The following is a 19004-nucleotide window of genomic DNA, read 5'->3' as shown; positions in this document are numbered from 1 at the left end:
GTTAAAGACATGGGGTCGTATGTCAAGACCTTCACGGCGATTGACAAGGCGCAGGCGAGCATGAAACGTGTGTTCGCGCCTAAGGTTTTTGGAGGGGCCGGGCGTAGCAGGAACCGTCCACCCGGCCGGGGTTTCCGAGGCGCATTTCACGCTACTAGAGGTTCCTTTTTTCCCTCCCGGGGATTTCAAGACCAAAGAACCCCTCCCTTCTTCCCAGCCAGAGGTCGAGCTTGGGGCTCCAGATACCCCCGCAGCGGTGCCACCAGCAGACGTCCTTACGGTGAGTACCCTTTCTTTCCCTCCCGTTCAGGTAGCAGGGAGGCTGGCCTTATTTTACCGAGAGTGGGCGAAGCTCACCTCGGATGCTTGGGTTCTGCAGTGTGTAAGGGGGTATCGCCTAGATTTTGTTTCAGTGCCTGTCCAGTTTTATTCCCCCAGAGAACTGTCCCTTCCACGGGAACAAGACGAGATGATCTCCGCGAAGGTCGGAGAGATGCTCTCCAAGGGCGCCATAGAGGAACTGCCGTTCGCCGCCAAGGGCTTTACGAGCAATCTGTTCCTAGTGCCCAAGAAAGGAGGCGGAGTTCGCCCTGTAATAAATCTTCGTCCCCTCAACGCCTTCCTGCGTTACCAACACTTCCAGATGGAAGGTATACACTGCCTCAGGGACCTTCTGCGCCAGTCGGACTGGCTTGCCAAAGTAGACCTGAAGGACGCTTACTTCACGGTCCCCATTGCTCTAGAATTCAGAGATTATCTCCATTTCACATGGCACGGGCGGCGTTGGCGTTTCACCTGCCTGCCTTTCGGTCTCTCTTCGGCCCCCTGGTGCTTCACCAAGCTTCTGAAGCCTGTGGTGGCGTTCCTCCGTACCCGAGGGGTTCGCCTCATTGTTTACCTGGACGACATTCTGATTTTGTCCCAATCGAAGGAGGATCTCCTTCTACACCTGGAATGGACTACCACCCTGCTACAGAAGTTGGGTTTTCTGATCAACTGGGACAAATCGGTCCTGGATCCCGCCCAGTCCATAGAGTTCCTGGGGTTCAGAGTGGACTCCGTCCAACAGTTCCTGTTTCTACCAAGTTCCAAAGTGAAAGCCATTCAGAAGGAGATTCGAAGAGCTCTGCGTGTCGCAGACTTGTCCATCAGACAGCTGGCGAGAGTAATTGGCCTTCTCGCGGCCTCTATTCAGGCGATCTTCCCGGGCCCACTACACTACCGGGCCCTCCAGCGACTCAAGGGGTCACACCTTCGGTCAGGTCACTCCTACGAGTCTCGGATACGCTTGGACGCAGAGTCCAGAGACGAGCTGGTGTGGTGGTTAGCACACATGGAGGCGTGGAATGGGAGAGCCATCTTCGGCTCCATCCCGGACGTGGTGATCGAATCAGATGCCAGCTTGCACGGCTGGGGTGCTCGTTGTGGCAACGTTTCCACAGGAGGCAGATGGTCCGACGTGGAGAAATCGTTGCACATCAACTGCCTGGAACTCCTGGCTGGAGCTTTCGCGATCCGCAGCCTTACCCCAGGACGGGCGAATTGCTGCGTTCTCCTCAAGATGGACAACGTATCAGCGGTCCGCTACATAAACCACCTGGGGGGTACGAAGTCCAAGATGTTGGCAATTCTGGCGAAAGGCTTCTGGCAATACTGCCTCTTCAACAACGTCTCGGTAACAGCGGAACACATCCCGGGACTAGACAATTCGGGAGCGGATTGGAATTCCAGACACTTAAGAGACTCTGGAGATTGGCGTCTACACTCTTCGGTGTTCCAGCGCCTGGACATGTTGTGGGGAAAGTTCCAGATGGATCTGTTCGCATCTCGTCTGAACACTCAGCTACCGAAGTTCTTCAGCTGGAGGCCGGATCCGGCAGCGGTGGCGACCGATGCCTTCCTTCAAGAATGGCCACGGGGTCTGCTATACGCATTCCCTCCATTCAACATGATAGCGCGCACGATCTCGAAACTGGTTCGCCACGACTGTCGTGTAGCACTAATCACCCCGCTTTGGAGATCTCGACCATGGTTTCCCCGCTTGATGGAGTTGTCGATCGATTATCCTCGGTTGATTCCAATCTTCCAGGACCTCCTTCTAGACCCGGATGGGAACCCACACGAGCTAGTATTACAACACCAGCTACCCCTGATAGCGTGGTTCCTTTCAGGGGACCTTGGATTGTCCCAGACGTTCCGCGGACAACTCTCCTACTCCTCGATAACGCTTGGGCCCCAGGCACTCGAACTGCCTATCGAGCTTCATGGAGATCGTGGTCTGGTTGGTGCTTGGAACGGGCAGTGGATCCCGTATCTGCCCCTTTGCCTTTGATCCTAGAATTCCTCACGTCCCTGTTTGACTCAGGCAAGGCGTACCGCACGATTAACCTCTCCCGCTCGGCTATCTCGGCCGGACACAGGGGTTTGGATGGTTCCCCTGTCGGCAAGCATCCTTTTGTATGTCGTCTTCTCAAGGGTATCCACCTTGCTCGTCCTCCTCGGCCTCGCTTCTCTGCCTTTTGGGACGTTAACATGATGTTGCAGTTCCTCTCCTCATGGTACCCTAATCAGGAGCTGACTTTGAAACGTCTGTCATCCAAGTTGGTGATGTTACTCTGTTTGATCTCTTGCAAGAGGGTCTCTGACGTCAGGGCCATGGATTGGGACGCCATTGCATTCACCCCAGAAGGTGTTACTTTTGATATATCCAGGAGGACTAAATCTGCATCCAAGTCTTTTTTGTATCCCAGGTTTCCTGGCTGTCCGGCGCTCTGTCCGGTGGATTGCCTCAGAGTTTATCTGGATGTCACGAGTTCCCTTCGCTCTGCCGATCTACACGATTTGTTCATATCTTTCAAGTCGCCTCATCGACCGGTTTCTACACCTACCCTGGCACGTTGGATACGTGAACTATTATCCTCTGCGGGTATAGACACCTCTGTGTTTACGCCCCATTCTGTACTGGGAGCGATGGCTTCTAAAGCCTCCTCAGTCGGATGTCGTCTGGAGGATATCATGCGGGCGGCAGATTGGTCCAGAGAATCGACTTTTAGAGATTTCTATTTCAGACCTATTGAACACATCGCATCTCGAATAGTTGCACAGCTTTGAACTTGCATAATATGAGCCTCCGTGTCTTTAATAAAATTCCCAGATTTTACTAGTAACATGACGTAAAGTCATGATTTTATTAAAGACACGGAGGCGAGTATTATTCCCTCCCGCCCTCCCGGTGTGGAAAGGGGATACGAGATGCTTGAGACTCTACGGGTTTTTTCCTGTTCAATAGGTATGTATTGATTATATATGTTTATTTATATGATTGGATGGTTTGGTACGTCTTATTATGTTCACTAATTATTTATCTTTTGTATTTCAGAATCCAGTTTCTTGTTTGTGACTCCTTATGATGCTGTTTGGTAAGTCTACAGTTTTGAGTCTGGAAATTACCATATTTCTCTGTCTTTTTTAGCTTGATGTTGTCGCATTGTTCCTGTTTCCTGTGCTGATCAAGTAGGACATCGTTTCTTCTTACCTGGTCTTCGGTTTTCGCAAGAAAGAGGGGGATTGTGGGAGACACAGGACTTATATAGCCACTTCCTCTACCATGTGATTGGCTACCCGTTATGCCTATACAGTTTTTCTTTCATTTTTTGACAATATTTATATTCCTCTATCTTTGCTGCTGAGGAAATAAAGAAAGAGTTATGCATAATACTCGCCTCCGTGTCTTTAATAAAATCATGACTTTACGTCATGTTACTAGTAAAATCTGGGAATTTTTGCTTGAGAAAAACCTTTGTTGCAGAATTGTAAAATGTATGATAGGCCTCACTGGTTTTTAGGTGAAAAAGAGACCTGATAACATATAGTCCAATATTTTGGAATATTCTTTCTCTGTGTGAAGAAAGGAGCTTTTTAGAAAACAGACATTAATAAAGTAACGTTCCAAGCACCATAACCACTACAGGATTGCTCTCACAACCCCCAATGTAAGTAGTCAAAGAGTTTGATCACGGTCTGACTTGTTACCTGGTGTTTTTTTGCACTGTGCTTTTTTTGCACACTGCATTTCATAAAATAAGGCCTCTGGATGGGAATGTAAGCCGTATATATAACAAGAAATGAAAGGACTTTTTAATGAAAATATGATCCTCCATAAGCTAAAAACATTTTTTGCATTGCGCTTAAAAACCTAAGCATTAGCAGTAAGCATCTTCTTTGAGAACGACGTTTTACTTTGTTCTCTCGGCCAGGTGAAGAGACTTCCTTGCAAACATAAATTTAAATGATGTCTGACAGTAGGGCAGTAATTCCTTACTAAAGTCTGAATTGGTGTCCTCATACTGAACTCTGCAATGCTAAAGGATGCCTTTATGTAAAACAAAAAATGCAAGTGGGAAAAAAAGACTTCCTTCATTGGTTAATGCTTACTTTTTGTCCTCTTTTTTTCAGTCGACTTTTTGGCAAAATACTGCATCTTCAGCCAGGAGAAGTTGGCGGAGTATAAAAGGGCTTTTGAAGCGGTAAGGGTAAATTCAGACTCTTTTTTTCCCCTCCTCCTGCACTCCTCCTATGTCTGTAGACAGTTAAGCAGAACTAATAAGAACCTTTGCTTGTGGTGCATGTCTTATGAATTGCCCGAACATCAAATGTAACTTTAGAATGGAGGCACGCTTTATTCTTTCCTTAAAAGTGTTCCCCAATCTATTCTTTATTTACATGCCGTGAGTCTGAGCATACACAGCCGTTTAGAACACACACACACACAAAAAAAAAAGAAGAGGCCATTAAACAAATTAAAAGGAATGGGAATGACTAATACAGTAGTCTTGGCATTCACAATTTGATTAGTCTGAATTTAATACACAATAAAGGAAAGTAAAACTGCTCTTTAATAACCCTGCACAATTAAATTATGGTGATGAATTCCCCTTCCTGTGATTGTAAATATAGTACCCTTATTTGAATTGATGGGGGGTAAATCTTCAATGTCAAGGATGTGACTGTAAATTAAATCAAAATAAGGCATATTGAGTGTGAAATGTCAACAACAAAAAAATGCAAACATTTTATTTGATAATAAAATTATGTTTAGATTTGTTTTGGTTATACTTATAAATACCATAGATATATTTTACTAATGTAAGAATTCTATATGCTGCTACATGGCATAAATAATTTAGCAAAAGCTACATTATATAGTAAAAAAACAAAATGAACTGCTAGATTTTGTCCATGTTGCACGTTTGCTGTGTGCACTCTTAACCGGCTACAGGTTAAACTTGTACATGACGAATTCAGATTAGCCTATTCTTTTTTTTAAATAAAACATTTCTTCAGGACAGCTGAATTTCGGCGTAATGTCAGTTTGGCTTGGCAGAATTTATTAGTCACTTCTTGATCTGTGAATGAAATCTACATTTAGTGTATTCCCCTAGCCATCAGTCATCTTTTTTCCCATCAATAATCTCTTTCTTGGGCACCTTGGGTGGAATTCAGAATCATTAATCAAAACAAACATGCTCGGCCATTGCGGCCTTTCAGTTGGTTCATGATTTGGTTACATTTTAGCTTGTTCAATGGTTTAAGAATTTGACAATCATCCGATTGGCCCAAATTTGGACAAGTTGCATTTCAGCCCAAAACAAATCTTCTAGACTACTACAGGCAAAGCTTTACTTGCCTAGGAAGAGATTTCACCAATCCTTTCATTTTTATGGCCTATGTGGTCTGGTCCATGTAATATGATCATTTTCCATAAGCACCTGCCCAATTATATCCCCCAGCCACTATTCTACAAAATTGCTCAATAAAAAAATTGCATCCATCTAACCGAAAGGGATCGGGCAACACAGCCTATCCCACAGGACACACACAGAAATAACAACACACTCCAGATCGAAACTCCAATACAAGCTAACACCCACACACACGACTAAACAACACCACAGACGACTACACACACACCAATCAAAATGCTACACAAGCTCACAAGCGACGAAGGGACAAACAAACATCATGCACACGCCCCCAACCCACCCCCCCACACGCCAAAGAGAAGTGCTGCAACCCAACAACCCAAACCACAAACCCGCATATTCACACAACCGAAAGGTACACGACAAACCTGACCCACAGCCTAGTAAGAGGATACTACACCAGAATAACCACAAAAGGGCAATTCAACAGGGCATCCTTCCCCTTCCCCTTTTCTTTCTGTATCCCACCCCAACCAGTAGACTACTGAACTACCCTACAGAATAAAAAGAAAGCACTTGGTAAATAAACAAATAACGCAAACACCTAGAAAAAATGATGTAACCAAATGTATTGAAAAATGGTACGAACGGAAAAGCAAATGCAAATGCTGTATGAACTAAATCGTAACTGTCTACTTCCTGTTTCTCTTCTGTACCCTTACCCCCTAAAAATCTAAATCTTTATAAATAAAGAATTTATAAAAACAAAACAAAAAACAATAGCATCCATAAGTTATTTTTTATGGAAATGTAAACAATTCAACTTACGCAATAACAAACAGATGCTGTTAATGTACAGTTTGTTATGAACACTGTTTTTGTATACCTCTGGATACATATTAGCACAAACATGTATACACTAAGTATGTTTTATTAGCATATATGTGTATGTGTATTAAACTACTACTTCTAACCTACTCAACTTCCCTTACAGGTGGATAGTGATGAAGATGGGTATTTAGATTGTATGCAAGTCCTAATGGCTTTGAAAGAAATTGTACCACCTCATTCACTAACTGATGCTGAAGAACTCTATGTGTATAGGGTAAGAAATATAGTGCATGTTTGGGATTCTCCCACTTTTTTACAATTGTTTATGCATCAGACCTGTACTCCTAATCTTGTTACACTAACGGGTGAGCAGTCAGAACGTACACAGTTAAAAATGCATTTAGAACTAACAGTGACACAGAGAACCACCAAACACACAAACTTAGAGTGATAAATAGCCTGCTTCATTCGCCCTAGTGTGAGACTGGCGGTTATGGTAAGTGCTGTTTCCTTCTGTCAGCCTTTGTCAATTTACACCAACTCTGGATCACAAATTTACAGTTTGACAGTTTTTTGTTTAATGTTTGTAGAAAGAAAATCATTAAAAAAAAAATGTGAGTGCATTCAGTCCAGTGTGTGCTATGCAAGTGTACAAGCACTGTGCAGTTACTGTGTGCTGTGTGCAATGTAGTGTTTCTTATAGTCAAACACAATAACGTCACCGTAGTAAATACACCAAGCACCACCAACCCATTTTGCAAACCTCTATTTTTGCTGACTGAAGTTGAGAATGTTTACACAATACACAGTTATTCATACCCCTAATTTATTGTAACAAGAAAAACAAACCTACCATCATAGATGTTGCATCCTAATCCAAAGATGAAATTTAAGAATGGTAGGGCAAGGGGTTCAGTTCCCCAATCCGCCATCAGCAGTAATGCCGTGGCCTCTGATAGTCTAAACACATCTTATTTGGTCATGGGGATTGCTGACTCTTTCACCACTACATCTAACATCACCACCTCTACCACCACAACCACAATTAACAGTATTTAGCCTCAGGAAAGTAGGATTAGGAGCATGTCCGTAAAGGTCAATTCACCACCCTGTAGAAGATTGTATTTTTCTCAGCCTTTTAATGTTGCAATAAAGTGTGGTGCTCTTCTGCTTCCACTGGGATTGTAGCTTGTAACGGAGCTCCGTGTACTCCGACCGAGTACCCTCCGTTGATGGATGCTCCTAGCGCTCTCAGAGGACTCCAAGCACTGCAGACGACACCACAACCACCGCATGCTCCACAACCGCCATAGCTTAACTGGAGCCGCGCCGTCTTCCTTCCACCCTGGATCGGCGTCTGTCCTCCAGGACCGTGTGGGGAAGACCTCTCCTCCAGGAGAGCGTAACAGGAACAAGCTCTTAAAAGAGCTAAGTGATTGAAAGCTCAGGGGAATATGCAGAGCATAGCAATCCCCAGTGTGATATAGCAGTTCCCTCCAATAACGAGACAAGGCTACGTATTGAGGGTCAGAAGAGGTCTGAGATGCTGGAACACCCAGCCTGGCTTTTATTGAGGTTACATGCAAATAGGACACTCCCAGGGGAGGCATAAAATCACCAATCACACATCACACATCTGGTGCAACCCACACATTCCCTCCCCTCAGATAAACAGTTAAACCAATTATTACATACAACAAAAATACAGTTTTTACACACACACTGTAACTTTAAAACCATACATTCAATAAAAGTTGCATATTCAGACTCAGCATACATCAAACATAAACACTTCCAAAAATCAGCCAAATCCCTCCAGTGGATCAAAAGTTAGCTGGAAGTCCTTTATGACCGACCGCAAGCACAATTTCCTGCCCAAAACAGTTCCATAGATTTGGGCTGTGCGGCCGGTCAATTTCATGCGGAAAAACGACTAAGTCCCATTTCGAACGGGACTTAGTCTCTGGAGCTGCAAGTTCAGTATGGAAGAAGGTAAGGGTCAGCGGTGTTCGGCAAAATGTGTAGCCGATTTTGGTTCCACAGAATCTTTAGCATACACCGCTGACCGCATTCGAATGACTAAAATGGCCGCCGCCACGTGTTCGGCTGCCGAATGGCGGCCACCCAGCGCTCGGCAATTAACCTGCAGTAACCTCACAGCCTGGGAGGTAAATTGCCTGCATACTTTAACTTCTGGGTGGTCCGCCTGTGTGGTACTTGGTTCAGTAAGCCCTATTTACTGGACCAAGTGGGAGAAAGCCAGGAACAAGTTATTTTACAGGTCTGGGGACATAGTCTTAAAGGGGCATTGTTCAGCAAAGTCACAATATGTCCCCAGACGGTTCTTAAAGGGCCATACACACCCAATAAAAGTTAATACATTTTCAGGGGCACAATCTTCCAGGGGCCATAGTCATGAGGAAGGAGGCTGGCAAATAGGCTTCTCCACAATCCAGGGAAGCAGGGCAATTTTCCATTTAAAGGGCCAGTTACAAATAGCGATTTGTAACATAGCTCCTTTGTGATAGCTAGTTGAAGTGGTCCTCGGAGCAAGGGGTCACAAAAAAACAGTGGACTTGTTGCCATTGCCTGTTTTATCTATTTCTTGTAGCTGGAAAGAAGCAACAAATGGAGAGCTCAAAAGAGACTTTGCTGGTGCCATCAGAGCCACACATTATTGAACATTATTGAAGAGGTAGAGCAGAATACCCAAATAGTGTTGCCGAAGTCTGGCCTTAGTAGTGGCAGTGAGGTATCTGGTGGTCACTCTCTCCTCGACCACTAAACACATTTATTTTAAGTCTGTCATAGGAGAAACTTGAGTCCATCACTATCTGCAGTAGAATCACCTCTTTTAATGGAAACATCTTCTACCAGTGCCAGAAGGAGCTCCCCCAGGGATATTATTAGCATCACCATTTCTCTTCCCATTACCATTAGTCAGCCAAGTGTTAGGCTAGTGTTGAGACCGTTTTTACTGCCACCGATGCAAATCCAGTTTCCTCAACCACGCAGCGAATGGTTGAGGCTAATACATTGTGTCAAAGCAAACTTTGGCATTACTTTGGCAGCCTCCCAGAATGGCACATTTCAAAGTGTAAAATGTGTGGAAAGGAAGTGAGAAGGGGGAGAGTGCAGGGCATATTTCAAGTGCTGGTTTGGATCACTCAACATCTGCAAACACACCACAAGTCTTTCATACTTAGGAAAGAAGCAGAAAGAGAAAGTTCTATGGCAAGCAGCAGGTCCAGTTGTAATGTATCTAATTCTGTGCTATCAACTATCTACACCGGTACCTCCTCTACTACTACCACCTTGAGGTTCAACAGTTAAATGTTGAGTCTAGCCAACAAGGACCAGTGGACTCCCTGGAACCTGTCTGTTAGTCAACACTTCAGGGGCATGTCCACACAGCAGTCTAACAAAATGATCCAACTTATTAACCAGTTGATCGTTGTAAGAGGCACTTTCTTTTTCACGATAGAAGGGAGTCCTTTAAACAGGTGACAAAGGCCCTTGCTTTGTAATATATAATTCCCTCTGATTCACTTTCAGCAGGGACATAGTTCCACATCGCCTGGGCATATTGTTGGTAGTAGAGGAGGTCACCCTTAGAACCATGGCAGCCTGGGAGTGAATTTGTAGGACAGCAAGGCTATCTATTGATCTCTCCAGTTACAAGTTGAAGTGATTGTTAGCCAACTATTGAGACAGGAGCAAGAGAAAAGAGGGTTTTCCAAACACCACCTATAAAAGGAGGGCAGCATGCGGTGGAACGCCACTTTAAAGGGACACTATAGTCACCCAGACCACTTCAGCTCATTGAAGTGGTCTGGGTGCCAGGTCTCCCAGGTTTTAACCCTTCAGATGTAAACATAGCAGTTTCAGAGAAACTGCTATGTTTACATTGCAGGGTTAATCCAACCTCTAGTGGCTGTCTCACTGACAGCCGCTAGAGGCGCTTCTGCGACGCTGGATGCGAAAATCGCATCCAGCATGCAGAACGTCCATTGGAAAGCATTGAAAAATGCTTTCCCATGGACTGTTTGAATGCACGCGCAGCTCTTGCCGCGCATGCGCATTCGGCTCCACTCGGAAGCTGACGTCGGCGGGGGAGGAGAGGTCACCAGCGCTGAGGGAGCCTGGCGCTGGATTAAGGTAAGTAGCTGAAGGAGTTTTAACCCCTTCAGCGCCAAGGGAGGGGGAGCCTGAGGGTGGGGAGGTCCCAATGATTATATAGTGTCAGGAAAACAAGTATGTTTTCCTGACACTATAGTGGTCCTTTAAATAAGAAGTTTGGAACAGCAGAGGGCAATCTATAGTCTATCTTACCACCACTACATTGGTGTTTATACCCCACTGAGGTGTAAGGATTGCAGAATAATTGGGCAGCTACTGTGAGTTTCAAGTTTACATATGTGACAGAAACTTCGAGCCAGTTTGGGACAGATCACCCTTGTTTACCCACCTTATAAACAAGATGGATGCCTTCTTGAGTCAACAAACTGGATGCCTTCTTGAGTGAACAAATTGTTGATTGCCCTGAATTGATGTTAGCTTTCCTGTTTGATCCTAGGATTAGGGTAAAGTGGCACTCTGATACAACAGCCTGATATACTGGACAGGCAGGCTTATTAACACGTTCTGTGATTTGCAGCTATAAAGTGGTATGGAAGAAAGATGTGCCCATTGAACATAGCATGGTGTCATTTTCTACTGCTCCCTACAGCAGCGGTGTCACCCTAACCCAACAAAGATGAGTGGAGCAGCTGCAGTTTGGGCTGAGGCAAAAGTAAATTAGCACGCAGCCAATAACAGACTGTTAAAGCCTCTGAAGTAGTTAGAGCTTACCTGTGTGAACAGCATTGTCTACTTTAACCCCTTAAGGACCAAACCTCTGGAATAAAAAGGAATCATGACATGTCACACATGTCATGTGTCCTTAAGGGGTTAAGCTATTAAAATAAAAAGAAGAGCGAGTAAAGCTGCCCAGCAGCCATTTTCTCTTACAGGGAACATTCTGAATCAAGTTCAAGCTCCCGAAGTTGGCTTACACTGCACTTCACTGTGATACTTGAGGCATCATCATCTGCTAGCTAAGATCCAATTGGCCAATCACCTCTCCCTTCAAAATGTATAAAGGTTTTCTAAAATCCAGCAGTAAAAAAAATGTGCAATTATAGTTCTCCTGCTGCATCTGCTGTTGCGGTTCCCTCCAATTTTCAAGTACCTTTCATAGTGGTAGTTTTCCCCTGCCTGGATGAGTATTGCTGGACATACTACCTCCTCAGATGCTATTGGGAGAAGCTGACAGGGCTCTGTTTTTTCCAAACTGAAGTATGATCACTGACGCTACTGACTGGATATGTGGGAAAGCGTTCTTGCCTGGATGGAAGGGGCGAGTAAGTGGTCAACTGCTCACTGACGTTTACTCGCATTTTTGGAATCCCCTTTTATCAATTTAAAATGACTCCTGCTCTTTATTAATACAATTTTACAAATACATTTTTGGGAGAGTGTTTGGATTGAGGACTGTATCCTGTAGTGGCTTTTCCTGCCCATGGGTTTAACTCCCACCAGTCTCAGGCAGGCCAAGGAAGCAATGTATTCTATGCATGATCCCCCATTATACACCTCTTGATTGCCCTTATCAGTATTGAGACATACGGTACATGTATAATTCTGCCAGAGGTTATAGGGAGTTTTGCTACCAGAGCTGAAAATAGCCTGGTTGTGTAATTGCCGTAATCACACTCATCCAGCAGTCATAGATCCTATTCAGCCAACCCCCCCACACACAATCACAGCCAACTCTGCACACATATATCACGCTCAGCCAACCTCCACACTATCACATACAGCCACCACACACATCCCACTAATGTGTATTGCTTAGGGCAGGGATAGGCAACCTCCGGCACTCCAGATGTTGTGGACTACATCCCCCATAATGCTCTTACACCCATAGTGCTGGCAAAGCATCATGGGCGGTGTAGTCTAAAACATCTGGAGTGCCGAAGGTTGCCTATGCCTGGCTTAGGGTATCTAAGAGGGGCAAAGGGGATGGAGGGGGAGGAGGGTCTTATTTGGTTATTTTTCCTGGGGTCCAGTGGTTCCTAGTTATGCCCCTGATGGAAATGGCATTTCCCAACTCTGCCCTAAGGTTAAAAGATCTTTAACCCCAACACAAGCCCTAACCCTGAAAAGATACTATGAATGTATTAGGACTTATAATGTTTTCATAGCCCTGAGATGACATTATACCCCCTTTGAATACCTGCATATAATTACAAATACCTAAATATTTATATTATACAGCGGGGGGCCAACATCCAGAGTAGGATTTGATAGATATATAACTTATATGTTAGTACTTCTATTTTTTTGAAGATAGATATTATACCCGAGTCTTGGGAGATTGATCATGGGTAATTTCCCAAAGTAACAACGAGTAAAAATAGTTTAATTTTATTTTGAAAACTTCTCGGCGAGTGAATAATTTCAAGAAATTCCAAGATTAATTGGCTGCCACGCTTGCCCGTCCTTTCTGTTCCAGGCTACTTTCTGTCGGGGATAACTTAAGTAGCGGGTGTACATGAACAAACCGCATACACGTGAAAAGCTCAAGGAAAATGTATTTGCATAAATTAGAGCGCTAGAGCCTCAAACATTAACTATTGTTATGAACAATGCAATCGGAAGATCCCAACTTTGTGAGGCGGCAAATGCTGCTCATTTAAAAGAGGACACCTTCCGTACCTAGTCAAACAAATCTCCATATGTTAAGCATTCATTGTATGTAACATCAGTGAAATTGGTTTCTTTAATATAAAAGTTTTTGACTCCTCAAGTCCTACTCTGAATTCTGGCCCACCCTGTTTATGACCTATGTATAACTTAGTCAAAAGGCCAGGCCCGTGAACAAAGACTCTGGAATAATGACTCATATCTGCAATAACCATTGTTGATCCCTTGTGTGTTCATTAGCTAAAAATGCCTCCTGAATTAGGCACCACACACGCACAGTCACTATTTCTCTTAAATCACGCTCTTTCTTAGGTACATGTTGGCAAAGGGCCAAGTGCACCCAATGCTTGCTATAATAGACATGTAAAGCAATCCCTGCGGTATCTTAATTCATAATTATCCTGCACTGGGAAGGTTGAATGCTATTCAGACATCAAACAGATATCAAATTACCAACTGGTTTAATTCTAGTATGCTAATATATAAACCAACTGGGAGGCAATGGCTCTATAACTTTGGAATCAAGTTTTGTCCCATGCCTTAGTATTCATATTGCCATTATGACACATCAATTAAGTAATGTTTGCCATTATTGTTTCATTTCATTGACTCTATCAGACCCATTTTATCCGTCTGTCAGCATTATTGTATTCCATCTTCCAATCAGACTAAAAAAGAGAGAGCCTTATAGGCTTTGACCTTACTGAATGAATGTCCTTCCTGTGAAATAATAATGCTAATGAATCAGTAAAAATCCTTTATTGTCATGTATTATTGTGTGTTTGCTTTATCTGTGGTTTCTTTTCTTATGAAATGTTAAACCACAAAGGTAGCACAGAACATTTTTCTTCTGCCTAGTACGTGTGCCTCCAATAAACATTGCTTTTATTCACGGCTTCCATCTTTTGTTTTCTATGTACAAAAAACTTTTTTTTTTTTTTTTTTTAAATACAAACAATACAAAAAAAAACAAAAAAACAAGTTAAACAAAGTTTTCAAAGACGACATAGAAAAAGGGGCTTGGGTACCAGGTTAGAATAGACAGATATTCTCTCTATAAAGGCATCACCTGAATGTAATAGAGTTTTAAAGGAATACTTTGTTGTTATAAAACCCTGAACAGGGGGAACCAAAGTTCTCTAGGTTTGTATTCAATACTTGAAACACAAAAGCAATTGGCTGGAAAAAAAAATAAGTTTTTTTGTTTGTGAAACAAAGCTTTGTAGGACGCAATTCATTGGCTTTTCCCCCCTCCCCCTCTCTACAGAATGGCTGTATTCAGAGCATGGAATATGAAAGAAGCTATAATTAAACTTAACATAATACTAGTTCTAATAGTATTTTAAAAGACCTTGAACAAAGTTGTCGTGAACGTTCTTAGTAGACTTTCATGCAGGAAGACAATTGATTGTAATGAAAGCTGAGATAGTGAAAAAGTGAGGCGGTGGGGTGTACTTTAGCTTTTACAACTGCATTTTGACAGTGGTATAAAGCAAACATAAAGGGTTTAAGTAGCACAAACTCTTCTACTGACGAAGAATTGGAAAACATTGAGGATATACTGTTATTAGTTGCGTGTTTAAACATGCCATTTACCTTCTGTGTCACATTCAAATGCATTTTAACACAAGCATTATCATGTGACCTTTTTCACTTTCTACATTTATAAACTGACTTAAAGTCATTGGGTACACAACAGATCCAAATGAACATCCTTAGTGCTTAATGGGTACAGGGGAAAGAGGTTGTCACAGACAAGTATGATCTACGATCTCTTTTCGGGGGTGTCTTCTTGAAGACCAATGTATGTGACCCTGCTTCTATGTTATGTATAATCAAACTCATTGCAGCTGATGTTAAGACAAGCAAAGGAAAAGGTAGAATATGGGAGGGAGGGAGTACATATTTTAAATTTTTACCTAAAAGGATTGCAAACACACGTAGTGTAACAACGTTTGTTCTTAGTTTTGCATATTATTCAAAGTGCATTGTTTAACAATCCGTGTATATAACAGAAATTGTATTTATATTTATCATATGCATATACATGAGTATATTTTCGGGAAAAAAAATATATTAAACAATACAGTACTTAAGATAACATATTTAATAATACGAATACACGCACATTTATATTTTATATATATGTTTACACACACATACACATGCACATACACACAAATATAAAATATTTATATTTTAGAGGTATATATATGCCTTCACAATAGATATTATAATACATCTACAACATAACACGTAAACCGTCACAAGTACACTTCAAAAATAATGTTGTTGTAATATAGGTAATTTCATATATTTGTGTCTGTTTCTATCAAGTCACAAACACAAAGCCCAATGATACTTCCTATAGGCCAGACACTGAGCTAAATCTGTACAAAAGAGCATCATAGCCCAAAGCAAATTGTCACTCTTGGGTGCTTTAACATATTCAATTGCTTGAACTCTTTAATGGGAGAAAGCTTATGTGCAGTTCATGAGCATCTATCAATATTAGATGGTGAGTTCATTCTGCCAGCATATGCACTATTTATTATCGGCATTGCTGGTGCCCAGATGAATGTCTTTTAAAGCTTGTTTTGCTTGCTATGCTAATGTAGCTTGTGTTTGCAACAATCAAAACTCATTATCCTTCCCTCCAAGCACAGTTGCAATCTGGTCATTTCAAATTCTTCATCATCTCAGCTCCCCCAATCTCTTCTTTTTTTTTTTTTTCTCTCCAGATTTTAGAGATTGTTGACTATTATGTAACAGATGGCCTAACAGACCTAAGACTCTTCGCTGTGATGGCTAGCTTGGCGCAAAAAATCGCAGCACTAGAGTGAGTATTGAAAGCCATGGACGCTCATGAATTTTAACTCATTGGTGACAAAGGAATCAAACAGTGTGGTAACAGCTTCATCACTATAAAGCGTAATTAAAAGAGTGTGATGGTACTTCAGAGCTGAGAGTCTCTTCTTCGGAAAAAAAAAAAAGCTGTCTTTGCATAAATCACATTAATACATTTTAAAAATCGAATAATTCAATGTATTAATCGGATTAGTTCAGCTTTACTTCATTGATTTGTAACGTTTAATTGTTAATGGCAACAACAAAAATAAGTGCATCTAAAAATATATAAGAATCCTACAATGTGCCAGACAATAATTATGTTTTGAATAATATATTTTAATTATGCATGGGAAAGGAAAATGTGAATGACAAATTACCCAAAGCATTCCAAAAAATTCTAAGAATTTGCTGGCGTATTTTTTTTTAAAGAAATCTTACTTAAGAATATACCAGATTTTGTATTTTATTTTAGAGGAATACAAATTGCATCTTGTATAATTACGTGTTTTATTTTTTCCTTTTGCAAGCTAACTGGAACAGCTCTCTAATTTAGGCCTTGATTTTTTTTTTATTTTTTAATTCTTTAAATTACAGTGGGGTATGCAGAGACATGTGCACGTTTTTATATTTAAAGTGAAGTGAAGTAATGATAAAACATGAGTAGTAGTAAAATAGTTAGATTGGCTACATTGGTATAATCATATCGTTTTATCATGTCTAGCGTGGTAGCTAGGTAGTGTGTAATGCAAGGAGGGGTCACACCGTGAGTGTATAGGCTACAATTCGTTGTGTAACGGATATCTTCCCTAAAGCTTGGGTATTTTGTAGAAGGCAATATAGAACACTCGTCGTACGACTGAGTTTAAGATAGCAGCAAACATAAGAGGCGAACTATTAAACACAGGCTGCACCCCCATGTCTGTACAACATGCAAGTGTTTTACATTTTAGCCGAGCAGGTTGGCCAGGCATGGTATACTATAGCATACTGAAACTTAACTCACTAAACGATATACAGATTAAACAGATTAAACGAAAAGTTAATTGCTGTGCTATATAATCTAACGCGTTATTCTATGTGATATACAAAGCAGGCTAGGTTATCTGAGCATCTGGGCAGACTCAAAGTTCTCTTCGTGTGAGCAAGGGCTATGGTTGGAAGCCGGATGGTGAGGGAGACCCCCCACCCTCAGCCGATGCCCATTCTGGAGGCCGTGGTTGTGGGTCTGAAGCCAGGTATTGGTGAGGTGCTGGTCCGCCATGGCGTCCGTTGTCTGTCTCCCCTGCTTAGCAACGCTTCGTGGGTTGAGGCCTGCGGCTGTGCATTTCGCTGGTTCCTTTTCGAGGCCCCTGTGTGTTGTTCACCACTCCGGTGAGTCTCGCTGTCGTGGGCTGGCGCTCGAGGGTTGGTGTGGTTGGCAGGGTGGTCTAAGGTCCCCGTGGTCTTAGTGTAGTACACCATCTGGTCACGCTCTGGTGTTTTTGGGGGTGAGTGCTTTTGTTCGTGGGGCCTGTCACCTTTTCTCGCCCCCTAAGTAGTTGGTGCCGTCTCCGTCGGGAGGCCGCTCTGGTGATTCTTGGCGGGAATCCGCACAGGTGCCACCGGATTACCGGGCGTATCCATGCTGCTGCCATTCTCCTAGCTAGCCTGAAGGCAGGGCCCCTGTCCTGGAGCTTCTTCCAGATGCTTGTGCAGAGCTGGTCGAAGAAGACCAAGGTATGTTTGGGTGGCTTGGTGTGGATGCTTTGCGTCACCATCTTGCTTGTCTCACCTCTGTCGCTTGTTCTCATTGCTTTGCTGGGGTGGTCGCCCCCAGTGTGGACCGGGATATCCCCCGCCGGTCCAGAGGGGGGGGGGTAGCAGGGAAGTGGTTGGAGCTTGCTTGTGAGCGATTTAGGCCTCGTGGCCGGTTCCAGCGCTTGGGACCAGATTTGGTGCAAGACAGGTATCTGCATGTTCCGTGGAGTGTCCTGCCTCGTTTTCCGGGCACCTTGTGTTGCTGACATTGTTTGCTTGTCCAAGATTAGCATTTTTGTGCCCGCTGGTGCGGGAGCTTTCAGAAAGCGCGTCCGGCCATCTTGGCAGTCAGGCCCCGCCCCCCAATTTAGGCCTTGATTTAATATTATTGAATAATCTTTCACAATGATTTAATATTTTTGGATAAGCTTTTACATATTTTTTTCATATTAAATTGTATCACAAAGAAAAAATATTCAGATATCAAAAATATTAAAATATTATTTGTAAAAAAACATTTTTCACAATATTAAATTAAATGTTTACATTAAATTATTTTAAAAGTTTAGCCAAAAATATTAAATAATTTTGAAAGTGTATCCAAAAATATTAAATTTAATTATTAATCTTTATCAGTAGAAAGTAAGCCATGAAGAAGTAAGTAGGACTATAGATCAAGAGTGTTGCACTAGATGTGATCTATATGTATTTTGCCAAGACATGTATCATGGTTTCACACAGGAGGTTACTGTGCAAAATAAAAGCATTGTCTTTTATTGTAAATATACGTTTTTTTATTTAATGTTATGTATCCAAACAAATAAGAGAGAAAGGGAAACATCTGTAATATCACAGTGTGTTGTGCATTTAATTTGACATAACAGGAAGCTAAGACCCAAGAAGTCCTAAACGGTTTTCATAGTTATTCGTAAAATCGTAAAATTCGTAAAATCAACTTGGTTTTTTAAACAACTGCTTCAATTCAATATGCTTGCTTAAGCTTTTTAATTGATTTCATATTTTTGGATAAGCTTTTAAAATCATTTTTTTTAATATTAAAATATAAAAAATAATATGCATTTAAAATATATAAGTATATAAAATATATTTTTAAAACATTTAATCATTTTAAAAATT

The sequence above is a fragment of the Pelobates fuscus genome, chromosome 3 (genome assembly GCF_036172605.1).
Source record: "Pelobates fuscus isolate aPelFus1 chromosome 3, aPelFus1.pri, whole genome shotgun sequence".
Classification (NCBI taxonomy): domain Eukaryota; kingdom Metazoa; phylum Chordata; class Amphibia; order Anura; family Pelobatidae; genus Pelobates; species Pelobates fuscus.
The sequence above is the reverse complement of the archived record's forward strand: the minus strand, read 5'-3'. Positions refer to the sequence as shown.